The following is a 12,000-nucleotide window of genomic DNA, read 5'->3' as shown; positions in this document are numbered from 1 at the left end:
GGTATATATTATCTATCTATCTATCTATCTATCTATCTATCTATCTATCTATCTATATCTATATGTATATATATATATATACATATATATATACACACATATATATGTGTGTGTGTATATATATGTGTGTGTGTATATATAGATATATATCTATACATGCATATATATATATATATATATATATATATATATATATATATATCCCTGTCAGACCTTCATAGAACATGTAAATATAACTGTCCAAACTACTTCATAAAATAGAAAAAAAAGGAATACTACTCAAATACGGCTATGAAGCAACAATCATGTTTATACCCACACCAAAAAAGGCCCAATAAGGTAAGAGATTTTAATACTAATATCCCTTATGAATGTCAAATAAAAATCAGTCAATAAAATATTATCAAACAGAATCCATGAAAATGTCAAAGTGATCATCCATAATGATCCAGTAGACATCTTCCCAGTGAGGCAGTGATGGTTCAATACACAGAAATCCACCATCATAATCTACTATATAAACAAACTGAAAGAGGGTAAAAGACACATGGTCATCTTATTAGATGCTAAGAAATCATTTGATATATTTCAACACATTTACACGTTAATATTCATGGAAATACTAGCAATTCAAAGCCTATATCTAAACATTGGATAAGCAATATAGAGGGAACCAGTAGACAAACTAAATGGTGAGAATCTTATAGAAATCACACAAAAATATAAACCTAGAGAAGCCTGCCCATTTCCTCCTACTTATTCAAATAGTATTGGAGTCAAAGCAATCTAACAGCTAAAGGAGGTCAAAGGGAAACAAATAAGAAAGGAAAAAGTTAAAATATCAGTCTTTGCTGACGATATGAAAGTATACTTAAGTGCTCAAAAGGTTTTACCAGAAACCTACTAATCTGATAAACATTTCAGCAAAGTCACTAGATACATTACCTAACATAAATCATTTGCCTTCCTCTTCTCAAAGGTTAAACAGGCTGAAAAGAAATTATGGAAATGACATTTTTTTCTACAGTCACAAAGGATAAAAAAAATCTCATTGACACTGTACATAAGTAAGTGAAAAATCTGTATGAGAAGGAGTTCAAGTTTCTGTCGAAGAAATTGAAGATCTTAGAAGATGGAGAGATATCCCATGTTTCTGGATGGGCAGGATAAATATTGGAAAAATGGACAACTTGTCAAAAGCAATCTCCAGATTCAAAGAAAATGCCATCCAAATACCACTTCATTTTTTTCATAGAGTTAGAAAGAAAATTTTTCAAATTCATTTTGAATGACAAAAGAAAAGAAAAAAAAAAGCAGGATATCAAAATCTGTCATGAACATCAAAAGAACTTCAGGGAAGAATCGCCATTCATGATATAATGTTATATTGTAGAGCAAAAGTGATATGAAATGAATTGTAATTGAACAGAGACAGGCTGTTCAATCATTAGAATAAAATTGAAGACCCAGAAATGTACTGACACATCTTTGGTCACTTGATCTTTGAATGAAGGACTAAAACTATTCAGTGGAAAGAAAATAGCATTTTCAACAAATGATGCTGATTCAACTGGAGATCAGCATGTAAAGAATGTAAATCTTCCCATTCTTACCTCTTTCTACAAAACTTAAATCCAAGTAGACCAAGGTCCTACATATCAAATCAGATACACTCAAATGAAAAGAAGAGAAATTGGGGAAGAAACTTAAACAAGTGGTCACTTGGGACATTTTCCAAATAGAACACCAATGTCTTATGCACTAATATCAAGATTTAACGAATGGGACATCATAAACCTGCAAAGCTTCTGTAAGACAAAGGAAACTCCCATTAGGACAAAACAACAACCCACAGATTGCAAAAAGATCTTCTCCAATCCTACGTGTGAAAGACAGCTAATATCTAATATATACAAAAACTCCAGAAGTTAGACCCCAGTAAAAGCAAGTAATTAAAAATTAGGATACATATTTAAACAACAAATTCTCAGTTGAAGAATATAAAATGGTGGAGAAGTGCCTAAAGAAAAGTTCAATATCTTTAGTCATATGAAAAATGAGAATCAAAACTACCCTAATATTCCACTTTATACCCGACAGTGTGGCTAAAACACAGGATATAACAGATACAGGCAAGGATGTAGAGAAAGAGGAACACTCTTACATTGTAGATTTGATTGCAAGATGATACAGTCACTCTTGAAATCTCCCTTAATATTCCCAAGAATATTTGATGTAGTACTACCTTAAAATGAATCAATACCAGTCCTGGACATATGACTAAAAGATGTTGAAACATATAACTAACACACATAGCCAGAACCTGGAAAGTACCAAGATATACTTCAACAGGGTATCATATAAAGAAAATATTTTCATTTACAAAATGGAGTACTTGAATTTAAAACAATGACTTCATGAAATTCATAAACAAGATGTAGCTAGAAAATATGCTGAGCAAAGTAAATCAATCATACACATGCACACAAACAAAAAGTAGTTGTGGTGTGAAGTCACTGATAAGGGAATATTAGTCCAAAAACATGGATAACCTAAAATAAAGTCACAGACTACCTGAAGCTCAAGAAGAATGATGGCTAAACAATGATGGATGTTTCAATCTTTTTTAGAAGAGGCAGAGAAAAATATTCATAGGAAGAGATATGGAGACAATGTTTGGAGTAGATACTGAAAGAATGGCCCTCTAGGGTCTGCCCCACCTGAGGGTGAGGCACTTATATCTAACACTGTTCATACCAAGAAGTGCATGTTGAGAGGTGTCTGACAGAGCTTTTTCCTGAGGGGCACTGTCACAGTGTGAATTGTAGAAAGGCAAATGTTCACACTCAGTATTTGAACTGAAAATATGGTGCTCATTGGAGGATGTAAAGGAATAGAGGATCCAAAGTATAAAAACAAAGTAACAACTAACCAGTGTTCTCTGGAACTAAATTAACATCCAAAAAGCACACAGGAGAGACATGTGACTAAACCTCCATGTGTACAAGAAGTTGGCCCTGTTGATCTTCACTCTAGGTGAATTCCTGGATTCTGAAAAGGGTAGATGCCCTTGTGTAGGGAAATATCAGCGTGAGAAGAAGGAAAAGATGGGTGTTTTGGTAAAGGAACACTGTCATAGATAAAAGTGAAGGGGGATTGGATATGTGTTTTCTGAACAGTAATCTGTGAAAGGTGATAACATTTGTACTGTAAGTAGAAAAAAAATCCAGGAAAAATATTGCAAGCAACATGTTGATTGTGAACTTGTAAAATAAAGTTTCATACTCCCAAATATATAAATATATTTGACATTTAGAGGAAGAGTAGAGTCATAGCAAAACGTATCTAAACAAGACGAAAATATACAATACATCTTTCATCTTCATATACAGTTCTAGGAACCCTGATGTATTTAACAGTTCAGCAAAGATCTCTTTTCTTGTGAGAATAAAAAGCCTCTTCCTTAGGCCACGTTTGCTCAATGCAGGAAACTTTGCTTGGTGGACATCTTATGGACTTGGCTTCTCCAACATCTGTGGGTACTATTTGCACAGTTGTTTTTCATTTCGGAGCTGCACATATTGATTTTAATGTCCCCTTGCAGGGAATATTCTGCAAACACTCAATTTGTCTTTGGTGCTTTCTGCTACTATTGTGCAATTTTCCATTACCTACCCACTCCTACTTATTTCTAACCTGCAGAATATGAACATGTGCGTGATTCGGCTAATTTCTGCTGCCAGTGTGAAAGGTAACCTGGCTTCCTTGCAGAACAGCTGTGTCACTTTTCTGGGGTAGCAGGACCCTTGGAGGAAACCAGGAAACCCCCACAACGGCATTCTAAGTTCACGCACACTCCTTCCACATTGCTTTCCACTTTTTGGAGATTGATGGAAGGCATTGACATTATAGTGGTTTTCTCTTTTCTGAGAACTGTGCCCAGATTTTCTCTGTAACAGTTATGGCCCCTCCTCAGCTACTGTCTTGATTGTAAATTTAGCTTCATTGTATTCTATTCTTTTGGGCAAACCGCACGTTTCAAAATGCCTTTGTTTCTAAATTGTTATGGTTTTGTTTTACTGTGACCCTTCCACAGGCTGTAAACAGGTCTGAAGAAGCCAAAAGCTCTTCTGCCTTAGAATGGTCTCCACCAAATAAGTTAGTGGATAACCTGTAAACTTTAAACTCTGGACATTTAGACATGAAGCTAGATTCTTCTCTACAATCTGTAGAAATCAAGTCTTATTTTTCAATACCATGCTCCCAGAAATAAGACTCAGAATCAAAACAAGTTTAATAATAACTTGTTCATATAGGTACGCTCTTCTCTGAATTAGTTCACCACTGAAACAACCCATTAATTATAATCTAAATTCTGTCTCATGACTGGTTACCTCTCATGTTTCATGTGTTCATCACATCATACCGTGAGTGAAGCCAAATTCAATCCTCCACAAAAAACAAACAATTAGAAATAAATAAACTGCAGATACCGTACTGTAGAAGAGGCTGAAGCAAATGATGTTCAGTAGCAAGCTCCAATGAAGATAGAACTCGAGAGAAGGCTCTGACTCCTGACTCTCTAACTGATGCTATACCTTGATAAAGACAGGAGGCTACCTTTGCTATACACTGACAGACCCAGACCTAACAAGTGACTTACTGTGATAACTGCAGATAATTGATACCCCACAAATTCAATGTGGGAACAACTTTGGTTGAATTAATGAAAAATCCATTTAAGCAGAAAAGGAGAGTTATCTCATTACTGAGTGCTCTCAATTAACTTGTATACACAATATCTTTCAGACTTGGAGCCATTCACCAGGCATCTGGTACAGTACATGACAAAATCAATACACACAAAGCAGAGTACTGCTTATCTTGCCACAATGAGATAAGACACAAATTACCCTTAATAGACTGAAAGCCTCAGGAATAGGAAAGGAAAGGTGTGGTGAATGTTACATGGGGAAAACCTCTTGAAGACAGGATGAGGAAATCTCAGATGGTAGAATTTGAATGGATAATTGGACTATAAAAATATTAAACAATAAGAATGATTTTAAAAAATCTAATAATCATTTACAAAAAATGTGTTTTCTTATTTCAACAATTTATTGACTGGTTACACTGTGTCTATTCTGACATCCATAGTATGTATCTGCTTAGCATTTAAGTGGAATAATGGGTTTCTCACAGATAGGATTTTATTTTTCTTTATTCGAGCCAGTAATCATTCTACGATGTCCAGATGAACTACAATTTGCCTGAACATGGGTATTGAATATGGGATGTAGTCACCATAATATGATTGAAATTGTTCACCAGAAGAGTCACAGCATCGTTCTTGTTTTACATAGAAGGTGTTGTCCTTACAGCTATACGAGATGTTAACTTTGGTGGCCATTCATATAGTGTTATCTGTAAACGAAATGACATTTTCATTTATATATGGAACCTAGACATTTGTGATCATGCTCATAATAACTTCTGTTTGACAATGAACATAATTACCTAAGAGATACAAATAGCAATCTGTGAAAGAGCAACATAGATATGTACTACTTGGGGAAGCATAGACTGAAAAAAAAATTGAGGCCAGTTTGAAATCTCTTACCTAGAGAACTTCAGCGGTATTCTCCAGCAATGTCTGTTATCTTTATGGCAAAGTATCCTTCAGTTGCATTTCAGTTGTTACAAGCAAAAGAAAGCACATAAACAAAAATTGGATATGAGTAAAATTGAAATTAATGTCAAATTTCCAAAAGCAAACTGAGAGAATGTTGAAAATCTGCAATAGGAAAATAAAAAAACAAAACAAATATAAATAAATAAATTAAAAAAGCCAAAAAACAAAGTATAAAATCAAAGATAAATCAAAGGAAACAAAACCAAAGCAAACCAACAAACAAACAAACAAACAAAAAATACCCAAAGAAATAAGTATGGACAAAATGAATTTTGAAAGCATCCCATGTTTTATAATGTTGTTATTTTTATAAGTGATGTTATATATTTTAGATGAATGTGAGTGAAAAGAAAGATAGAAATAAACTACAAAATTGCAACCTAAGAAGAGATTTGTATAAAGGGCTAAAATATATTCATAAATAGCAACAATCAATATATTAAGGAACTTGAAATTGCATACAAAAGGGAAATGGTCTATAGAAAGAACACTAACAACATAAAAAAATCAAAAACATATCTTGTGAATAAAAAAATATGAGATAAAACAATTTAAGTTTCCTAATAGAGCCATGATGATTTCTATTTAGCAAACCCTACATTATTTATAGTTTATCACATTTCATTTCTGGCATTAGGTCAATAACACAGAACATATATTTAGGAGGAAAAAGGAAGTAAACAAAAACCATTCTACAAAAGAGAGGGAATAAGGGAATTCACCGAATATTAAAACAATATAATGCTGAGTAACAAGTACTTTAAGTATTTTTATCAATGCAGGCTGAATCAGAGGTTCTGTACAGAGTTCAATACATAATTAGTAATTTAAAATTTTTTATACTCAACAATTATAGAAGACAGTGTTTAGAAACTTCTATATCTCAAACAAGAAATGGATCAAGTGTAACAGATCTATGGTGCGCGAAGTGACCAACTCTTTCCTTTCAGTAGTTCCTTCAGAATTTCCATGGATTTACAAATATCTGCCCAATCACTTTCTGTCCTATGTTAATGTTAGTAAAATTGCCTATATACAGCTTACCTCTAGTAAAATCTTCAGGAATACAAAAATGGTTGCAAGCACAATGCTGCCAAGAAATATGAATTCAAGGTTCATGTCAGTTTTCTGTTACGTTTACTAATTTAGAATCTGGTTACAGTGGTTGTAACAAAAAAACTTAGAATAGTCTTTGAAAAGAACCTAATAGCTCGTTCTCTGCCTTATGATAGCCGGCTGAACTGCTTGTGCCAGGCCTTATATACTGTTGGTGAGGTCATAAAATAGAATTATTTTACGCAATAGTGACCTCATAATCATGCTTGAATCAACTGGCTGAATTAGTCTAGTACACAGGAAATCAGATGAAGGCTGGATATAACTTTACTCAATCTAGGACAGGCTACATCTAAAAGAGAAAGCAAGAATAAGAGATTATGAGATACAGTCTAAAAGATGGTAAATGGGCAACAGGTCATAAACAGACTACCCAAAAATGCAACATAAAAATATTTTCAATGTTTTGCAATTTAAAGTTGCTTTATTTCATGGAATTCTATTGACTCAAGAAAGATGAAGAAACACACACACACACACACACAAACATACACACACATTTTTCATCTATACAAAGAATACAATATAAAGAATATTTTAGAAACCTAGATACATTCATGAACTTATTGATGAAGTGGATATGTGTACAGCTTTAGCCCATGGTGGTCTGATAGGACGCATGAAATTTTTTCTATCTTTCTATATCTGTTGAGGCCTGTTTTATGACCGATTATACAGTCAGTTTAGGACAAAGTACCATGAGGTGGTGATAAGAAGGTATATCCTTTTGTTTTAGGGGAGAATGTTCTATAAATATCTGTTAAGTCCATTTGATTCACGACTTCTCTTAGTCTGCGTTTGTCTCTTTTTAATTTCTGTTTCGTTGATCTGTCCATTGATGAGCGTGGCGTGTTGAAATCTCCTACTATTATTGTGTGAGTTTCAATGTGTGTTTTGAGCTTCAGTAAGGTTTCTTTTACGTATGTAGGTGCCCTTGTATTTGGGGCATAGATATTTAGGATTGAGAGTTCATCTTAGTGAATTATCCTTTGATGGATATGAAGTGTCCTTCGTTATCTTTTTTGATGACTTTTAGTTGAAAATTGACTTTATTTGATATTAGAATGGCTACTCCAGCTTGCTTCTTCCGACCATTTGCTTGGAAAGTTGTTTTCCAGCCTTTCACTCTGAGGTAGTGTCTGTCTTTGTCTCTGGGGTGTGTTTCCTGTAGGCAGCAGAATGCAGGGTCCTCGTTGCGTATCCAGTTTGTTAATCTATGTCTTTTTATTGGGGAGTTGAGGCCATTGATGTTGAGAGATATTAAGAAATAGTGATTATTGCTTCCTGTTGTATTCATATTTGGATGTCAGGTTATGTTTGTGTGCTTTGCTTCTCTTTGTTTTGTTGCCTAGACGGTTAGTTTCTTGCTTCTTCTAGGGTGTAGCGTTCCTCCGTATGTTGGGCTTTACCATTTATTATCCTTGGTAGTGCTGGATTTGTAGAAAATTATTGTGTGAATTTGGTTTTGTCATGGAATATCTTGTTTTCTCCATCTATGTTTATTGAGAGTTTTGCAGGATTCAGTAACCTGGGCTGGCATTTGTGTTCTCTTAGGGTCTGTATTACATCAGTCCAGGATCTTCTGGCTTACAGAGTCTCTGGCGAAAAGTCTGGAATGATTCTAATAGGTCTGCCTTTATATGTTACTTGACTTTTTCCCTTACTGCTTTTAATATTCTTTCTTTATTTTGTGCATTTGGTGTTTTGACTGTTATTTGTCGGGATATGTTTCTTTTCTGGTCCAATCTATTTGGAGTTCTGTAGGCTTCTTGTATGCCAATCAGTATCTCTTTTTTAGGTTAGGGAAGTTTTCTTCTATGATTTTGAAGATATTTACTGGTTCTTTGAGCTGGGAGTCTTCACTCTCTTCTATACTATTATCCTTCGGTTTGATCTTCTCATTGAGTCTTGGATTTCCTGTATGTTTTGGACCAGTAGCTTTTTCCGCTTTACATTATCTTTGACAGTTCAGTCGATGATTTCTATGGAATCATCTGCTCCTGAAATTCTCTCTGTTATATCCTGCATTCTGTTGGTGATGCGTATATCTAGGACTTCTTGTATCTTCCTTTTGTTTTCTATATCCAGGGTTGTTTCCATGTGTTCTTTCTTGACTGCTTCTATTTCCACTTTTAATTCCTTCAATTGTTTGATTGTGTTTTCCTGGAATTCTTTCAGGGATTTCTGTGATTCCTCTCTGTAGGCTTCTACTTGTTTATGTTTACTTGTGTTTCTCTAAGGGAGTTCTTCATGGCTTTCTTGATGTCCTCAAGCATCATGATCAAATATGATTTTGAAACTAACTCTTCCTTTTCAGGTGTGTTTGGATATTCTGTGTTTGCCTGGTGGGAGATTTGGGGTCCAATGATGCCATATAGTCTTGGTTAGTGTTGCTTGGGTTCCTGCGCTTGCCTCTCGCCATCAGATTATTTCTAGTGTTATTTTGTTCTGCTATTTCTGACAGTGGCTAGACTGTCCTATAAGCCTGTGTGTCAGGAGTGCTGTAGACATGTTTTCATGTTTTCTTTCAGCCAGTTATGGGAACAGAGTGCTCTGCTTTTGGGCGTGTAGTTTTTCCTATCTACAGGTCTTCAGCTGTTCCTGTGGGCCTGTGTCTTGAGTTCACCAGGCAGGTGTATTGGAGCAGGAGGGTTTGCCTTACCTGTGGTCCCAAGGCTCAAGTTTGTTCATGGGGTGTGACTTATGAGCTCTCCATGGGGGAAGCAACCAGGAAGATCTGCACCACACTTCTTGGGAGCTTCAGTGCACCAGGCCTGGTTCCAGATGGCGTTTTGTGTTTTCCTCTGGAATCAGTAATGAGGGCAGAGTGTAGTCTATTCTGGTTTACCAGGCATGTCTGTCTCTCTGAAGGTTTAGCTCTCCCTCCCACGGGATTTGGGAGCAGAGAACTGTTTATCCATTTGGTCCCTTCAGGTTCCGTTGGTGTCTCAGATACAGCAGCCCCGCTGCCCCTGTACCCTTATCCAAGGGAACCCAGAGGCTATATACAATTTCCCCTTGGGCCAAGGATGTGGGCAGGGGTGGGCAGTGTTGGTGGTCTCTTCCTCTCTGCAGTCTCAGGAGTGCCCACTTGTCTCAGCAGTGAGCTCTCTCTCCCAAGGGGTTTGGGAGCAGTGAGCTGGAGGCAGGGAGCACGAGATTGGGCCACAGTCTTGATTTCTGAAAAATTTTGGTACTTGGGCCAGAAATCTCTCTTCACTACAATAGTGTGTCTTTTTTCTTTCTTTCTTTTCTAAGGCATGCTATATTTCAAACTATCTCAAACAGATTTTCTAGCACCATTATATTCAACAAAATTAAAACTGCAACAGTTTTGAAAATTAAAACATTTAAAGCAAAACTCGTTAAAAGATCTCCTCAGGCACCAAAATTCCATAGGACAGACTGCCACTTCTGCATGCCTCTGCCTACATCCCTGTTCCATGGGGAAGCTGCGCAGTGCCTCTAGAATATGGAATAGGAATACGGAGAGAGCCAGTTGCTATTACCTGTGGTTCTATTCTGTGCCCTGGACTGAACTGAACTGGAAAACTACTCCCTTCACCAAAATACTTTGGGGGAGATAGCTGGAACTAGAAGTGGGGACACTCCTGGGAAATAAAGGGTGTCATCATTCAAGACACAAGAGGGAATTGCTTGATGACAACTGTGTTCCTTGGTTCAAGAACATTTAGCAACAAGGAGCAGGTCACTTCTGCTTCCTTCCTGCATCTAAAGCTGAACAAATAGTTACCAGGAGTTCCTATAGATTTGACATCAGTGTTCCTGTTCTCAGAAAACACAGGAAAAAACCAGGAAAACAGTTTTAAAGAGTGCTGACACAGAGTCCTATAGGAAGATCAACTGACTCTCAGAAACAGCAAGATAAGCAAACACCAGAGACAACTCAATTGTTAGGGGCAAGTGCCGGAACCATAAAAACAGAATCCAAGACTATTTCGAAATATCAGAGTCCATTTCTCCTATCAAAGAAAATAATGGATATCCAATCACAACAGAAAAGCAAGATTTTGATTTAAACTCACATTTTATGATGCTGATTGATGTCTTTTTTTTTGATGTCTTTTTTTTATTAACTTGAGTATTTCTTATATACATTTCGAGTGTTATTCCCTTTCCCGGTATCCAGGCAAACATCCCCCTCTCCCCTCCCCTTTCTTATGGGTGTTCCCCTCCCAACCCTCCCCCCATTGCCGCCCTCCCCCCACCAGTCTAGTTCACTGGCGGATCAGTCTTAGCAGGACCCAGGGCTTCCCCTTCCACTGGTGCTCTTACTAGGATATTCATTGCTACCTATGAGGTCAGAGTCCAGGGTCAGTCCATGTATAGTCTTTAGGTAGTGGCTTTGTCCCTGTAAGCTCTGGTTGCTTGGCATTGTTGTACATATGGGGTCTCGAGCCCCTTCAACTCTTCCAGTTCTTTCTCTGATTCCTTCAACGGGGTCCTATTCTCAGTTCAGTGGTTTGCTGCTGGCATTCGCCTCTCTATTTGCCGTATTCTGGCTGTGTCTCCCAGGAGCGATCTACATCCGCCAGCCGGTCGGTCTGCACTTCTTTGCTTCATCCATCTTGTCTAATTGGGTGGCTGTATATGTATGGGCCACATGTGGGGCAGGCTCTGAATGGGTGTTCCTTCAGTCACTGTTTTAATCTTTGCCTGTCTATTCCCTGCCAAGGGTATTCTTGTTCCCCTTTTAAAGAAGGAGTGAAGCATTCACATTTTGATCATCCGTCTTGAGTTTCATTTGTTCTAGGGATCTAGGGTAATTCAAGCATTTGGGCTAATAGCCACTTATAAATGAGTGCATACCATGTATGTCTTTCTGTGATTGGGTTAGCTCACTCAGGATGATATTTTCCAGTCCCAACCATTTGCCTATGAATTTCATAAAGTCGTTGTTTTTGATAGCTGAGTGTTATTCCATTGTGTAGATGTACCAAAATTTCTGTATCCATTCCTCTGTTGAAGGGCATCTGGGTTCTTTCCAGCTTCTGGCTATTATAAATAAGGCTGCAATGAACATAGTGGAGCACGTGTCTTTTTTATATGTTGGGGCATCTTTTGGGTATATGCCCAAGAGAGGTATAGCTGGATCCTCAGGCAGTTCAATGTCCAATTTTCTGAGGACCCTCCATACTGATTTCCAGAATGGTAGAACCAGTATGCAATCC

The 12,000-nt window shown here is 36.9% G+C and overlaps 1 long non-coding RNA gene across 1 annotated transcript; it reads right to left on the bottom strand.

Annotated features, from left to right (window-relative positions):
- Positions 1 to 5,203: 5,203 nt before the first annotated feature.
- Positions 5,204 to 6,948, bottom strand: LOC103694562 (uncharacterized). The gene is given in 3 exon segments (NR_190769.1): positions 5,204 to 5,424; positions 5,621 to 5,677; positions 6,737 to 6,948. It is a non-coding gene; the product is annotated as an uncharacterized LOC103694562 (long non-coding RNA).
- Between the last annotated feature and the right edge of the window lie 5,052 nt (positions 6,949 to 12,000).

Source organism: Rattus norvegicus, chromosome Y (genome assembly GCF_021556685.1).
Source record: "Rattus norvegicus strain SHRSP/BbbUtx chromosome Y, alternate assembly SHRSP_T2T, whole genome shotgun sequence".
In the NCBI taxonomy this organism is placed as follows: Eukaryota; Metazoa; Chordata; class Mammalia; order Rodentia; family Muridae; genus Rattus; species Rattus norvegicus.
The sequence above is the reverse complement of the archived record's forward strand: the minus strand, read 5'-3'. Positions and strand labels throughout refer to the sequence as shown.